Source organism: Notamacropus eugenii, chromosome 5 (assembly GCF_028372415.1).
Source record: "Notamacropus eugenii isolate mMacEug1 chromosome 5, mMacEug1.pri_v2, whole genome shotgun sequence".
NCBI classification, from domain to species: domain Eukaryota; kingdom Metazoa; phylum Chordata; class Mammalia; order Diprotodontia; family Macropodidae; genus Notamacropus; species Notamacropus eugenii.
This window is the reverse complement of record NC_092876.1, coordinates 329,411,836-329,428,347: the sequence shown is the minus strand read 5'-3', so window position 1 is coordinate 329,428,347 and position 16,512 is coordinate 329,411,836. Positions and strand designations below refer to the sequence as shown.

Genomic DNA, 16,512 nt, shown 5'->3' with positions numbered 1-16,512 from the left:
TTGGGATAAGAGCAGAGGATAATTCCCTAGACCTAGGCCTAGGTCTTCAAGTGGAAACTGACTGAGTACTTTTCAATAAAATTGTGACTGTTCATGTATGCACTGGGCTAAATGACCTCTGAGGTTCTTCTCAGTTGTGACATTATAGGATTCCAGCTCTGATGTTCTGTGATTCTCCATGGGCACTTGATAGGAATGAATGGGAAAATAGCTCTAGACTCTGAAGCCTCCTTGGGAGCCTGGGAGGATTTTGGGTTCCAGGTGTAATCCAGAAACAATTGTCTCTCTGCTTTCAAAATCATAGTGGATCCTAGATGTGGGATCTTGTAAACCAGGCAATACCTTTTGAAAATTTCTCTAGATCATTCTTCTTAGAAGGCTTCATTGATATGGAAATGACAGGAACAGGAACATGAATTGATTTCATCGATGGGTCAATATTGTCTTTGTTTGTAAAGGGCTAGGTCATCAAAAATAAGTTTTGATAGACTATATCAAATTGGAATGGGCCAAGTGATAAATGGTATGTATGTCTGTTATTCAAGGACCTTGCTTGGTTAAATCAGGTTAAATCATTGCTAGGATGGCCTTGGGGTAATAAAGTTTTAGTCACTGCAACTTCTCCAAGACCTTCTACCAATTTGGCAGTTGGTGGTACAATAGTTAGAGCACTGGACCTGGAATGGGGAAGACTTGAGTTCAAATACTACGTTGACCTCAAATAAGTGAATTAACTTCTCTCTGTCTGTTTCCTCATATATCAGATAAGAATAATTATCTTACCTATCTCACACAGTTGCTATGAAGATCAAATGAGAGACTGAAGGGCTTTGCAATATTGAAGAATTACATAAAGGTTAGATATGATTATCTCCCAAGCGAGAGAGGGGTACACAAGCTGCAAAAATAGAGGAAATTCTATTCTGGTAATGTTATGGATCTTTGAGATATTAAAGGAATACTGAATGAAGTAAGGTCTAAATTTATTTGAACAGTGATATCTATACTGAAAGAGTATCTTCAGAGTCAGTATGTCAATGTATACCATGTCTCAGGAAGCATCTTTCCTTCCCTCTCTCTACCTGCTTGGAAAACAAATGAAAATATGATTCCTGGACTAAGTCTAAGGAGATATTTCAGGTGCTTTTCCAAATAATTTTGAAAAAAAGTACTTTGGGATCTATTTTTTTAAGATCTAAATACCAATGGTTTTCTAATCAGTGCTGAAAACAGAAGCCTAAGTAGCCTATCTCCCATCATAAAAGGCTAGACATAGCTGAGGGTTGTTTATAGTTATTAGGAAGTTTAGCCAGGTTCGTCAGCCTCCAGGGCGAACTCACATGCCTGGATATGGGGTGTACTGGAGGTAATTCCTAATTTGTGTTTGCACCTGGTCATAGGCACTACTGTACTACCATCACACCACAAATTAAAACAAATAGAAGTGAGTCAATATATGACTAGGCCTGCTTTGGAAAACTGGCATGATGCTGAAAACAGAGCTTTTGATTCAGTAGTCAGGAAATCATTTTCCTGAATCATTTTTCCCCATCAGAATGACTTGTAATGGTGTCATGTAATGTACAGGACATCGACTATGGTATTGAAAGTCTTGGGTTGGAACTTGGCCCTGCCTCTTGCAAATTGTGTGACCTTGGGCAGATAACTTAACCTCTATGAGTATCAGTTTCCTAGCCCATAAAATGAGAAGGCTAGATTAAGTGGTGCTTAAGAGACCTTGAAAGTAATTTCTTCAGACTGAAAACCTAGGGGACTAAAACAAATAAGTCAAAATGGCTGATAATATGTGTATCTATTGATCCATTTGAATGCAAGCTTCTTAAATGAAAGAGTTTTCACTCTTTGTATTTTAAATAATATTTATTTTAATTATCAAGCATTTATTATTTTCTTTCTCTCTCTTTCTTTGTGTTCCCAGAACTTAGGAGAAAAAAAAAAAGGAAGGTGAAAGGGAAAAACAAAGGAAAGAAGGAAGGAAGGAAGGAAGGAAGGAAGGAAGAAAGAAAGAAAGGGAGGGAGGGAGGGAGAAAAGAAGTAACAACTCATATCATATAAGCATAGTAAAGAGAACAAATTTACATAATGGCCACATCCAAAAATGTATTTCTCATTCTTTCCCATATCCTCCTAAAGGCGTTTAATGTTAGGGAGCTTCCTCATGGGTAAGGTTAAGTTTCCATAATCCTATCCTCATAAACTGATTAATAAAAATCATATGTAGGCTTTATATTACCTCTACTAGATTTCATCTTATAGGTCTCAGAACTTGTCTATCAAAATCATTTTGAATTTTAATTCTGTCATATCAGCTTTTTTAAATTCATGCCATCTGATAATTTGATAACTTGATTATCTGATAATTTGCCTTCTACATCTTCTTCCAAATCATTGATAAAAAAAAATGTAGAAAAAGACATCTTGGGGGCAACTAGGTGGCACAGTGAATAGAGCTCCAGTCCTGAATTCAAATTTGGCCTCAGACACTTACTAGCTATGTGACCCTGAGCAAGCCACTTGACTCTAATTGCCTCCAAAAGAAACCATAAAAGAGATAATAAAAGGACATCTTGAAGATGTTAACAATTCAACTAAGTCCCTCCTTTTAGTTTTGAACCCTGAAAAAGTCACGGAGTTCTCTTTTACATCTAGCCAAAACCTTTCTCTTTTAAAAGGAATTTCAGTGAGAGGTTAAGCAGGAGTTACCTAAACAACAAACAGAACTATTTTCGTATCTCTTTCATATTGTTAGAAACAAAGAAAACTATCACATTTCTCATTTAGTCTTCTCTTCCCCATGAAAAATTGTTCCAGTTCTTTCCAATGATTTTTATATGGTATCAGTTAAAGACCCCACAACTTGTCACCTTCCTCTGACTACACTTACCTTGTCCTATGGCATGTGAGTTAGCTTTTCCAGGTGCCAGTTATCCTCCTAAAGCACAGGTCTGACCTCAAGAATCCAATACAAAATTTTCCCTCTTGTTTTCAGAACCCATCATTACCTGCTCCCCACTTCCATTTTTCCAGTTTCTTAGACCTTATGCCCCCCACATACTCTCCAATCCAATCACACCAGTCTCTTTGCTATTTCTCAAACAACACACTTCACATCCTAATTCCAGACATTTTCACTATCCCCATGCCTGAGAATTCTCTCACTTTTCATTTCTACCTCCTGGTCTCTCTAACTTCCTTCAAGTTTCAGCTAAAATTCTACTTTCTATGGGAAACCTTCCAATTTATCTGTATATTACTTATTTACACATAATTATTTTCCTGTTGTTTCTCACATTAGATTGTGAGCTCCTTGAGACCATGCATTATTTTCTATTTGTGTGCATGCGTGTGTGTGTGCACATGCATGTGTGTGCCCTGTTCTCAGTACAATGCCTGGTCAATGACAGGTGCTTAATACATGCTTATTGAGTAACTGACTATGTGTTATTTGAAATTTTATAAATATGACACCTTTTTCCCTTAGTCATTAATAAAAATGTTGAACAATAAAACGCCAAAGACACATTCCTAGGCCACATTCCATTGGTGATCCACATGAAAGCTTCCACCAAACGATTTGAATGGTGACTCTTAGTGTCCAGTCATTCAATCAGTTCTGAATCTACCCAACCCTACCATCATTCAGGTCATACCTCCATCTTGTCCACTGAACTAGACAGAAATAATTTGCCTAAGCCCTTGCTGACATCTAGGTATATTATGCCAACCTTATTCTTTTATTTTACATAGCAGGCTACTACCCTTCTCAAAAAAAAAAAATGAGATTAGTCAGAAAATGGTCTGTTCTTAATGAAGCCAAGGCTCTTTTTTCTGCCATGCCTTTTTGTTGGAAGAAGAACTAGAATAAGTTTGTGACTTCATACTGGAGATACCTTATCATGGAGAAGGATCAAAGAAGTCTTATTTTTCTTGGGTTGTCTAACATCTGCTCCATTTATTTTCTGTACTATCTCATTTCCATGATCTGTTGTACATTCCTCACCTTCCTACACTCTTTTGTGTTTGCGTTTGTTTTCAAAGAGGACCATGACATCAGGGACATGATGACATGACTTGCAGTTGACTTTGATTTGAGTGAGGGAGGACTGTGCAAGGTCACCAACATCACTTTCTCCATTCAGTGACCAGATATTCATCAGGACTACTGGAGATGATCCAGGATGCAATGGGAGACCCTGGCCCTTTTAGGTTAAGGTCTTTTCAGGTTCTCATTTTGCCCATTCAGTGAATAGGTTTCTTTAAGAAGTGAGACAAGGGACGTCCCCTTTAAATTTAAAAAAAAAAATCAAACTGGGAAGAAAAGACCCTCAGGGTTTCTGACCAAAAGAAAACCAATTACTATTTATACTCACTCTTACACTCTATGATTCAAACAAAATGCCTTTCAGGTTTCTCTCACACAGCATTTCATCCTCCTGTCCTTTGCTCAGGGCCCTGTGCCTGGAATGTCTTTCTTTTTCACTTACACATATTAGAATCCTTAGTGTCCTTTAAAACTCAGCTCAAAGGCTCCCTCCTTCTTGAGACCCTTCCTGATTTCTCTAGTTGTTATGTCTCTCCCTCAAATTTATCTTGTATTTATTTTGTCAAAGGTAGTGTGGCACAGTAGCTAGAAGACGAGCCTTGAAGCCAGGAAGACTTGGACGTTACACATCTTGGTTGTTTGTGGGAAATCAGTTAACCTCTTTAGGCAATGCTCTAGGCAGTGCCAAGGTGCTTTTGGTAGAGAGAATCTTTTTTTTTTTTCAAGAGTTCTCTATGCCAATGAAATCCTAGATCCAGGCCTTGTATTTTGTATACATTTTTATTTTGTATACATTTGTATGTGTATATGTCATTTATTCCTTTTTTTTCTTATTTTTAAAATTTATTTAACTTTTCAACGTTCATTTCCACAAAATTTTGGGTTCCAAATTTTCTCCCTATTTCTCCCCTCCTCCCACCCCAAAACACCAAGCATTCTAATTGCCCTTATCACCAATCTGCCCTCTCTTCTAACATCCCTCCCTTCCCTTGTCCCCATCTTCTCTTTTGTCCTGTAGGGCAAGATAACTTTCTATACCCCATTACCTGTATTTCTTATTTCCTAATTGCAAGAACAATACTCAACAGTTGTTCCTAAAACGCTGAGTTCCAACTTCTCTTCATCCCTCCCTCCCCACCCATTCCCTTTGGGAAGGCTAACAATACAATATAGGCCATTTCTGTGTAGTTTTGCAAATGACTTCCATAATAGTCGTGTTGTGTAAGACTAACTATATTTCCCTCTATCTTATCCTGCCCCCCATTGCTTCTATTCTCTCTTTTGATCCTGTCCCTGCCCAAGAATGTTGACTTCTAATTGCTCCCTCCTCCCACTGCCCTCCCTTCCATCTTCCCCCCCACCCTGCTTATCCCATTCTCCCCCACTTTCCTGTATTGTAAGATAGATTTTCATACCAAAATTAGTGTGCATTATATTCCTTCCTTTAGTTGAATGTGATGAGAGTAACCTTCATGTTTTTCTCTCACCTCCCCTCTTTTTCCCTCCACTGAAAAGTCTTTCACTTGCCTCTTTTATGAGAGATAATTTGCCCCATTCCATTTCTCTCTTTCTCCTTACAATATGTTTCTCTCTCACTGCTTAATTTCATTTTTTAAGATATCATCCCATCCTATTCAATTCACCCTGTGCTCTGTGTGTGTGTGTGTGTAACACCACCAACTACCCAGAGACTGAAAAATATTTCAAGAGTTACAAATATTGTCTTTCCATGTAGGAATGTAAATAGTTCAACATTAGTAAGTCCCTTATGATTTTTCTTTGCTATTTACCTTTTCATGCTTCTCTTGATTCTTGTGTTTGAAGGTCAAATTCTCTTTTCAGCTCTGGACTTTTCATCAAGAATCCTTGAAAGTCCTCTATTTCATTGAAAGACCATTTTTTCCCCTGAAGTATTATACTCAGTTTTGCTGGGTAGGTGATTCTTGGTTTTAGTCCTAGTTCCTTTGACTTCTGTAATATCATATTCCACACCCTTCAATCCCTTAATGTAGAAGCTGCTAGATCTTGTGTTATCCTGATTGTATTTCCACAATACTTGAATTGTTTCTTTCTAACTGCTTGCAAAATTTTCTCCTTGACGTGGGAACTCTGGAATTTGGCCACAATGTTCTTAGGAGTTTCTCTTTTTGAATCTCTTTCAGGAGGTGGATTCTTTCAATATTTATTTTGTCCTCTGGTTCTAGAATCTCAGGGCAGTTTTCCTTGATAATTTCATGAAAGATGATGTCTAGGCTCTTTTTTTTTGATCATGGCTTTCAGGTAGATCCATAATTTTTAAATTGTCTCTCCTGGATCTATTTTCCAGGTCAGTTGTTTTTCCAATGAGATATTTCACATTATCTTCCATTTTTTCATTCTTTGGGTTTTGTTTTGTGATTTCTTGGTTTCTCATAAAGTCATTAGCCTCCATCTGTTCCATTCTAATTTTGAAAGAACTATTTTCTTCAATTAGCTTTTGAACTTCCTTTTCCATTTGGCTAATTCTGCTTTTGAAAGCATTCTTCTCCTCATTGGCTTTTTGAACCTCTTTGCCAGTTGAGTTAGCCTATTTTTCAAGGTGTTTTTCTTCAGCATTTTTTTGGGTCTCCTTTAGCAAGGTGTTGAACTGCTTTTCATGCTTTTCTTGCATCTCTCTCATTTCTCTTCCCAGTTTTTTCCTCCACCTCTCTTACTTGATTTTCAAAATCCTTTTTGAGCTCTTCCATGGCCTGAGCCCATTGAATATTTATTTTGGATGTTTGGGATACAGAAGCTTTGACTTTCATGTCTTTCCCTGATGGTAAGCATTGCTCTTCCTCATCTGAAAGGATGGGAGAAGATATCTGTTCACCAAGAAAGTAACCTTCTATAGTCTTATTTTTTCCCCTTTTTTGGCCATTTTCCCAACCAGTTACTTGACTTTTGGGTCCTTTGTCAAGAGTAGGGTATACTCTGAGGATCTGTAAGATCTCAGTTCCTCCAAGGTGGCATAATCAAGCATGTACACTGGTCTGGGTGCAGGAAAGGATTTTCATGCCCAGAATCTTAGCAGAGTTTCCTCTCCACAGCCAAATGGCCAAGCCAGCCCTGGGGGGGGGGGGGGGGGGGGGGGGGGGGAGATTCAGTCAAGCTCTGGGGGCATGGCCACCATTCAGTGTGAGACAAAGACCAGCTCCCTCAGGGCATCTACACAGGCCTGAGGTAATAATTAGATCCTCAGTGCCCCCAGGGGTTTTTACAATCCAATAATGGTTGAGGGCTGCTGTAGGGGCTGCCCTGAGAACTGCTGCCACCTGCCTCATGTGGCCTCTGCAGCTGCTGCCTGAGGCCAGAGCTATGGGAAGGTGCTTTTCCCTTCCTGGCCAGCTGAAGAAATCCTGTCACTGACTTTTGGTGCCTGTGGGTTGAGGGATCTGAGAACCTGCTGCTGCTGGGACTGGGGATTTCGTGACCGCAGATTCCATCTCTGAGGGCTGTTTGTGAGCCACACTTTGTGGCCAAGGCTGGGCCCCACTCCAGGTCCGGTGCAACCAACGTTTCCCGTGGGCCTTTCAGGTCACCCTGGGCTGGAAATCTCCTCCACTCTGTTGTTCTCCACTTCTGCTGCTCCAAAATTTGTTGAGAGTCCCTCTCTACAGGTATTTTATGGTTTGTGTCTTTCTCCTCTGCCATCTTGGCTCCACCCCCCCCCCCCCCCCCCCACCATGTCATTTATTCTGATAGAATATAAATCCCTTGTGGATAAGTACTGTTTCTCTTTTGTCTTTGCATCCTTAAATTCTATCAAAGTGAGTGACCCAAATGACTGATTGAGTGGTTGATGACTAAGTCTATCTATATCCTCAATAACCCATTCAATTATCTTAAATGATTTAACCAGTGCCATCAAATAACTGGTGAATTCTGTCAAATACTCTGACTTGGAAGCACCTGCACTGACAGTGTTATAGTCACCTTGTTTATGAAACTCAAACAAATGAATTAATTTTCTTTTGAAAATTATCACTCTTTTTAAATACCATGCCCTAGAAGACATCCCTTTCAGCTGTGAAGTTCCCACCCTGGGGCCCATGCTTCCCCAATAGGTTAGTACAACATGTAGTCCATTATATCTAGATCAGCTGTAGTCATGCTTTTACCCTATTCCTTAGCTACCTTCATCTCTGCCACACATACCTCCTTTCTATACATACTCACCACCCTTGCAGCTCCGAGGCTATAATCAGATGATTATTGCTATTGCTATTGGAAATGATATATCAATCCATTTTCCTACTCCACTCACCATCCCTATATTTTTCCAAACCCAAACACTGCACCCAAATGCTGTTCCCTTATATGCGTTGTTTCCTTCATTAGAATTTGGGGCAGCTAGGTGGTGCAGTGGATGGAGCACCCGTGCAGGAGTCAGGAGAACCTGAGTTCAAATCTCATCTCAGACACTTGACACTCACTAGCTGTGTGACCTTGGGCAAATCACTTAACCCCAATTGCCTCATCCTGGGTCATCTCCAGTCATCCTGATGAATATCTGGTCACTGCATTCAGAGGAGAAGTGAGACTGGTGACCTGCACAGCCCTCCCTCACTCAAAACAAAGTCAAGTGCAAGTCATGTCATTACTTCTCTGATGGCATGGTCTTCTTCAGCAATGAAAGATGAACACACACATTAGAATTTAAGCCCCTTGTGGTCAGGGACTATCTCACTTTCTAATTTGCTTCCAGTAATGCAGAGTGAAACCCATCCATGACTATCTATCCTTTGTGACTCTTGTTCATGTTCTTACAAAAGTTTGCCACAAGGGGTTCATTCAATGTGCTAGAAGCTTTCTTCACATTCTCTCCACATCATGAAAGTATCAGTGATGAGAGAATTTGGTTGTATACTTGTCATTCCTTGTTTTTGCCACAAGACCAACCCATCTTCTCTTTCTATCTACTGGCTCCTTTCCTCATGCCTACAAATATGTTTTGTGTTTTCTGTCTTAGAAAAAAACAAAAAAACCTCTCACTCAATTCTACCATCCTCACTAGATAATGTCTTTTGTCTCTCCTCCCCTTCTCAATTAAATTCCTTGGGAAAAAAATTATATACACTAACTGCTTCTATTTCCTCTCCTTTTCAGACCTTTCTAGACCCTCTGCAATCTGACTTCTGACCTTATCATTCAACTAAAATCCTTTCTTTCCAAACTTACCAATGACTCACCAAATATAATGGTCTTTTCTCAATTCTCATCCTTCTTGACCTTTCTGACTGTTTCTATGACACTTGTCTCCTGGTTCTCCTACTTACTGCTCCTTCTCAGTCTCCTTTGCTGGATCATCATTCATTTCATGGTCACTTCTCATGAGTATTCCCTTAATGGTCTGTCCTGGACCCTCTTCTCTTTTTCTTCTATATCAGAGGTGGACAAAATACTGCTTGTGGGTCAAATCCAGTCCTTTGATCTAAAAATGTTTTTTTTTTTTACATTTTAAATCTTCCATTTAAAATGTAAAAACCATGTCTATATATATATATATGTCTATATATATATGTCTATATATATATATATATGTATATATATATATATATATATATGGTGTGTGTGTATATATATCAAAAAAAAATAAAGTGGTTGACCAGATTTGGCCCTTTCACTGTAGTTTGCTGATGCTATCTTACTAGGTTTTTCAATTAGTTTTCATGTGTTCAATTATCATATCTATTGATATGATTTATAAAGTTATATATCCAGGCCTAGTCTCTCTTTTTAAGTATTTTATTTTCCCCCAATTACACATCAATACAATTTTTGGCACTCATTTTTACAAGATTTTGAGTTCCAAATTTTTTCTCCCTCCCACCCTCCTTCCCCTGCCCTCTTCTGAAAATGGTAGGCAGTTTTCTGTGTTATATATGTCCTATCATGTAAAATATTTCCACATTAGTCACAGTTGTGAAAGAAGAAATGGATCAGAAAAAAAAACTGAAAAGGAATAAAGTAAATTTAAAAATGTGCTTCGATTTGCATTCAGAGTCCATCAGTTCTTTATCTGGATAGAGATAGCATTTTCCATCATGAGCCCTTTCTACTTGTCTTGGATCACTGTGTTGCTGAGAAGAGCTGAGTCATTCATCATTGATCATCACAAGACATTGTTGATACTGTGTACAATGTTTTCTTGGTTCTGCTCATTTCACTTTGCATCAGTTCATGACAGACTTTCCCAAGTTTTTCTGAACTCTACCTGTTCATCATTTCTTATTGCAGAATAGTATTCCATTACATTCATATACCACAGCTTGTTCAGCCATTCCCTTGGCCATCCCTTCAGTTTGCAATATTTTGCTACCACAAAAAGGGCTGCTATAAATGTTTTTGTATAATGTAGATCCTTTCACCTTTATTACGATCTCTTTGGGATGTAGACCTAGTAGTGATGTTGGTAGATCAAAGGGTTATACACAGTTTAGTTGCCCTTTGGGTGTAGTTTCAAATTGTCTTCCATAATGGTTGGATTAGTTCACAGCTCTACCAACAGTCCATTAGTATCCCAATTCTCCCTTATCCTATCCAGAATTTATCATTTTTTCTTTGTTTTTTTCTTTGTTTTTCATCTGATATGTTTTCATTTGTTGTCAATCTGATAGGTATGAGGTGGCACCTCAGAGTTGTTTTACTTTGTGTTTCTTTAAGGTGATTTAGAGCACTTCTTCATATGCCTAAAGGCAGCTTTCATTTCTTCATCTGAAAACTGTCTGTTCATATCCTTTGACCATTTATCAATTGGGGAATGACATGTTCTTATAAATCTGACTCAGTTCTCTATATATTTGAGACACTGGCTATAAAAATTGTTTCCCTGTTTTCTGCTTTCCTTCTAGTCTTGGTTGCATTGGCTTTGTGCAAAAATGTTCTAATTTAATGTAATCAAAATGATCCATTTTGCATTTTGCAATGTGCTCTATCTTTTATTTGGCCATAAATTCTTCTGTTCCCCATAGATCTAACAGGTAGACTATTCCTTGCTTTTCTAATTCACTTATGGTGTCACCCTTTATGTCTCAATCATGCACTCATTTTGACCATACTTTGGTATACAGTGTGAAATGTTGGTCTATACCTAGTTTGTATGCTATTGTTTTCCAGTTTTTCCAGAAGTTTTTGTTAAATCATGAGTTCTTATCCCAAAAGCTTAAGACTTTGGATTTATCAAACACTAGGTTACTGTGATCATAGATTGCTGTGTTTTTTGTAACTAATCTATTCCCCTGCTCCACCACTGTATTTCTTAGCCTGTGTCTGATTGTTTTGACAATTACTGTGTTATAATATAGTTTGAGATCCGGTATTGCTAGGCCATCTTCCCTTTCATTTTTATTTCCATTAATTCCCTTGATATTCTAGAACTTTTGTTCTTCCAGATAAATTTTGCTATTTTTTTCTAGCTCTATGAAATAATTTTTGGGTCTTTGATTGGTATGGCACTGAATAAGTAAATTAGTTTAAACAGAATTGTCATTTTTATTATATTGGCTTGGCCTACCCGTGAGCAATTGATATTTTCCCAATTGTTTAGATCTGATTTTATTTGTGTGAGAAGTCTTTTGTAGATGCGTTCATATATTTCCTAGGTTTGTCTTGGTAGGTCGACTCTCAAGTTTTTTATATTGTTTACAGTTATTTTAAATTGAATTTCTCTATCTCTTGCTATTGGGCTTTGTTGGTCATATATGGAAATACTGATGATTTATGTGGGTTTATCTTATATCCTGTGACTTTGCCAAAGTTACTAACTATTTCAAGTAGTTTTTTAGTTAATTCTCTAGGGTTCTCTAAGTATTCCATCATGTCATCTGCAAAGAGTGATAGTTTTGTTTCCTCATTGCCTATTCTAATTCCTTCTATTTCTTTTTCTTCTCTTATTGCTATAGCTAACATTTCTAGTGTTATATTGAATAATAGTGGGGATAATGGACATCTTTGCTTCACCCTTGATCTTATTGGAAAGGCTTCTAGCTTATCCCTAAACAGATAATGTTTCCTTAAGGTTGTCATTTTAAGGAATGTTCCCTTTATTTCTATGCTCTTTAGCGTTTTTAATAGGAATGAGTGCTGTATTTTGTCAAAAGCTTTTTAGCATCTATGAAACAGTCATATGATTTCTGTTGCCTTTGTTGTTGATATGGTCAATTATGTTGATAGTTTTCCTAATATTGAACCAACACTGCATTCCTGGTATAAATCTCACCTAGTCATAATGTATAATCCCTTGTGATTTATTGCTATAATCACCTATTTTGTTCAAAATTTTTCCATTAATATTCATTCCTAGACTCTCTTTTGAGATCCCATCTCATGTTACTATGGGCTTTTTTAATATCTTGAATTGGATGTTCTGTAAGCATCTCAAATTCAACATGTCTGAAACCAAACTCATTATCTTTCCCTCCTAATCTTCCCCCTCTTCTGAGTCTTTCTATTCCTGTTAGGGGCACTACCACCTTGCTAGGCACACAGGCTCACAATCTTGGTGTCATCCTCAATTTCTCCTTTTCATTAACTTCACAGATTGAATCTCTTTTTCTCAAGTCTTGATGTTTCTAACTTCATGACATCTCTCATATATTCTCTGCATATTCATTTTTCATACATATCTCTCATATACATCAACTTCTTTATACTCACACAACTGTCATACTCATTCCTTCACATCTGGACTATTATACTAGCCCTCTGGTCTCCCTGCCACATAACTACCAAAGTAAGTTTCTTACACTATAGGTCTGGTCCTACCCAATAAACCACAGTGGGTCCCTATCTCCCCTAGGATAAAAAGAAAATCCTAGTGGGCATTTAAAATGCTTCACAAGCTGGCTTCTTCCTACCTTTCCAGTCTTCTTACTTTATGCCCTCCCTACACATTCCATAATCTAGCTAGGCTGACCTTCCTACTGATCCTCAAACTTAACCATCCATGTCACTATTCCATGCCTTTTTGCTGGTGGTACCCCATACCTGGAATGTTCTCTGTTTACTGCTTGGCCTCTTAGTTTCTCTGTCTTCCTTTAAGGTTCAGTTTAGCTCCCAAATTCTATATGCAAGTCAAGACATTGCCCTCATGATGTCATTGACCCTTCTCCAGAATGAAGAAACAGCAACAGTAACAATAAGAAGCCTCTTAGTTCCCCCCAGCTCCTAGTGCCAACCCCATTGACTCCACCTTTCATCTATTCTGTATATATCTTATGTATTTATCTAATTATTCTGTCTACCCATTAGAATATGAGTTGCTTAAGGACAGAGACTGTTTTTGTGTTTCTTTGTATCCCAGCAGAGTGTCTGGCACAATGTAAGTGCTTCACAATTGTTTGTTGATTGACCAACAAACTGACATGTAATTCCTTGATGACATTGTTTACTCCTGTTCTTTCAAATTCCTTGTTGGTTTTGTGTTTCAAACTGATCCCAAGAAATTTTTTGTTGCCCTCTATGTGATACTTTGTGGAGAGAAGTGCTTTGTAATTTTTTTCACTGATTCATTCACGCAAAGTCTTGATTTTCTTTTGTTCAATTATTCCCCTTCAACTTGCTCTTTTCCTTCTATTTTCCCCAGCAGCAAAGGGGCTCTAGATTAGTGGGGGGAGAGGAGGAAACTCCCCCAGAAGGTAAACAGAGAGTACAGTGTGTGCACACAGTGAATAACAAATGGTTCTTGGTACCAAGTTCTGGAAATTATCTCACCGTCAGATAAAGGAGACTAAGCAAGCTTGGGTGGCACAGGTGAGTCTTTTCTACGTCCTATTTGTGACGTATACTGTATTTCAAGGTAAAAGTGCCTTTCTTATTCTGACTTGCTCAAAGGAGAACTGAACTCTTCATTTCAGCTCCATATTACAGGGTCATCTAAAGAAACTGAGAGGCATCATGGCAGTGACAGCTTGCCAGGGTTTGGGCTTTGTGGTCTCTATTCTTGGCACTGCTGGAAGTATTGCAGCAACTTGCATGGACCAGTGGAGCACCCAAGACCTTTACAACAACCCTGTGACTGCTGTATTCAACTACCAGGGACTATGGCGTTCCTGTGTCAGAGAGAGCTCAGGATTCACTGAGTGCCGAGGCTACTACACCATCCTGGGACTGCCAGGTAAGAGGCCTGGCATGATCTGACTGGATTCGGAGGGGAAAATGGCAACCAGAATTGAAATTGAATTCTCAAGGCATCTTATGTCTGGTATAAGATATTCTGGAATGAAGGTTGTGGCATTTGTTTTTTGCTGAAAATTTGCTCAAATATTGACTGTAGGTATATCTGCTTACCACATGCTGTACCCTCCTAGTAGAATGTAAAGTCCTTGAAGAAATTGTTGTTGTTATTTGTAGCCTCAGCACCAAACACAGTGGCCTGTCCATGCTTTTGTTTAGTAAATACTCTTTGGATTGAACTGAGTGAGAAAGAGAGCTTCTCTTCTCCAAAGTTTCAAAGGTGGGAATCATAACAATATCCCTAGTCTTAACTTCTCGTTAAAAAGGTAGATGTAGGACACAGTAGTAGCCCAGAATAGACCAATCAATAAGCATTTATTAAGTACCCACTACATGGTAGGCCCTGCAACTGTGTTATACCTAAATCTGGTCTAGATGTCAGCATGGACCTAGACAGTAATGAAGTCAGTTCACAATTATTCATGGAACTGAACACTCCCATATTTTAATCACTTTCTACCTTTTACTTTAATAATTCATTGCTAGAACTGATATCAAGTAGACTACTACACAGAGTCCAGTGCTCTTGCCCACCTTTCCATAGTATTTCAAAGGAGTAGTAAGATACTCCAAATACGTATAACAGAAGTTAGGAAATAGAGAAAGAAAAGGCTAACTAACTTATGAACTAATCAACACCCTGAATAACTGAGATTTGGCTGTATTTTTATTTCATGTATATGACAGTAATAAGCATAACAAAATCCAGATAATCCTTATTGAAAGACCCCTGGGTTTATGACATCAAGGAGGTTCTATTCAGAAAGTCTAGCTAGACCAGTCAGTCAGTCAACAAAATTTTATTAAGCATGTACTTTATCCTGAGCTCTGTGCTAAGTGCTAGAAATACAAAAAGGGACAAAAGATCTTCTTAAGAAACTCACAATTTAACAGGGGAGACAATAATCAAATAAATACATACAATCTGTACCCAGGGAAAATTGTTGTTCAGTCATTTCGGTTGTGTATGACTCTTTGTGATCCCATTTGGGGTTTTCTTTACAAAGATAATAGAATGGTTTGTCGTTCCCTTCTCCAGCTCTTTTTAAGGATGAGGAAACTGAGGCAAACAGGATTAAGTGACTTGTCCAGGGTCATACAGCTAGTAAGTGTCTGAAGCTAGATTTGAATTCAGGTCTTTCTGACTCCAAGACTGGCACTCTATCCACTATACCACCTACCTTCCCCTATCAAAAAAATAGGAAGCAATTAAAAGATAGAAGGCACTAGAATTAAGAAGGGTTGGAAATAGCTTCCAATAGAAGGTGAGATTTTAATTGAAACTTGATGGAGTCCAACAAAGCCAGGAGGTAGAAATGAGGAAAAAGCATTCCAAGAATGAGGGACAACCAGAAAAAATTCCAGTATCTTATTTCAGCAAACAGTAAGGAGGCCAACGTCACTGTGTCAAGGAGTATGTGGCAGTGAAACAAGGTATAAGAAGACTGGAAAGGTATGTGGGAAGGAGGGAGATACTAGGTTATGAAGGGCTTTGAAGGCCAAATAGAAGATTCTGTATTTGATTCTGGAGGTGACAGAGAGTCACTGGAGTTTACTGAGTATAAGAATAACAGGGTTGGACCTGAGCATTAAGAAAATCACTTTGATGGCAGAACGGAGGATGGATAGAGGAGCAAAAGGAGACTTGAGGCAGGCAGACCCACCAGCAGGCTATTGTCATATTCCAAGTCTGAGTTAAGAACCTGTGCTAGGACTGTGGCAGTATTAGAGGAGAAAAGGAGGTGTATTCAAGAGATATTGCAAAAGTGAAATCAACAAGACTTAGCAATATATTGGATATGGGCAATGAGAGATAATGGAGCATCATGGATGACACCTAGGCTATAAGCCTGAGGGAGTGGGAAGATGGTGCTGCCCTTCCCAATAACAGGTGGTGCTCTCAACAGATAAAATATATAGATACTGAAAAGTATCTATGTGAAATATTATTAAATATTGTTAGAAAATAAAAAATATTCTTTTGAAAAAACTGCTGGAGAATATAATATTTCTTACTCAATATATTGTATTTGATGAACAGAAGCAATCAATGGAACTTTTTTAATTGAAAGACTTATGCAATTTGCATGTGGAAAGGTTAAAAATGTATCTCCACATAGGTACTGTGACCAGTAAGTAGTAAGTAGGTAGTAAGTTTGTAGTCACTAACTTAAAAGCTAAACCATTGGAGTAGG

General features: G+C 38.2%; 1 long non-coding RNA gene across 2 annotated transcripts; it reads left to right on the top strand.

The window, feature by feature from the left end:
• Nucleotides 1-200: 200 nt before the first annotated feature.
• Nucleotides 201-14,192, top strand: LOC140509241 (uncharacterized). 2 transcript variants are annotated; one of them, XR_011968605.1, is made up of 3 exons: nt 201-523; nt 13,671-13,834; nt 13,939-14,192. It is a non-coding gene; the product is annotated as an uncharacterized lncRNA (long non-coding RNA). The 2 variants fall into 2 exon arrangements; XR_011968604.1 differs by having other exon boundaries at nt 13,668-13,834.
• The last annotated feature ends 2,320 nt before the right edge of the window (nt 14,193-16,512 follow it).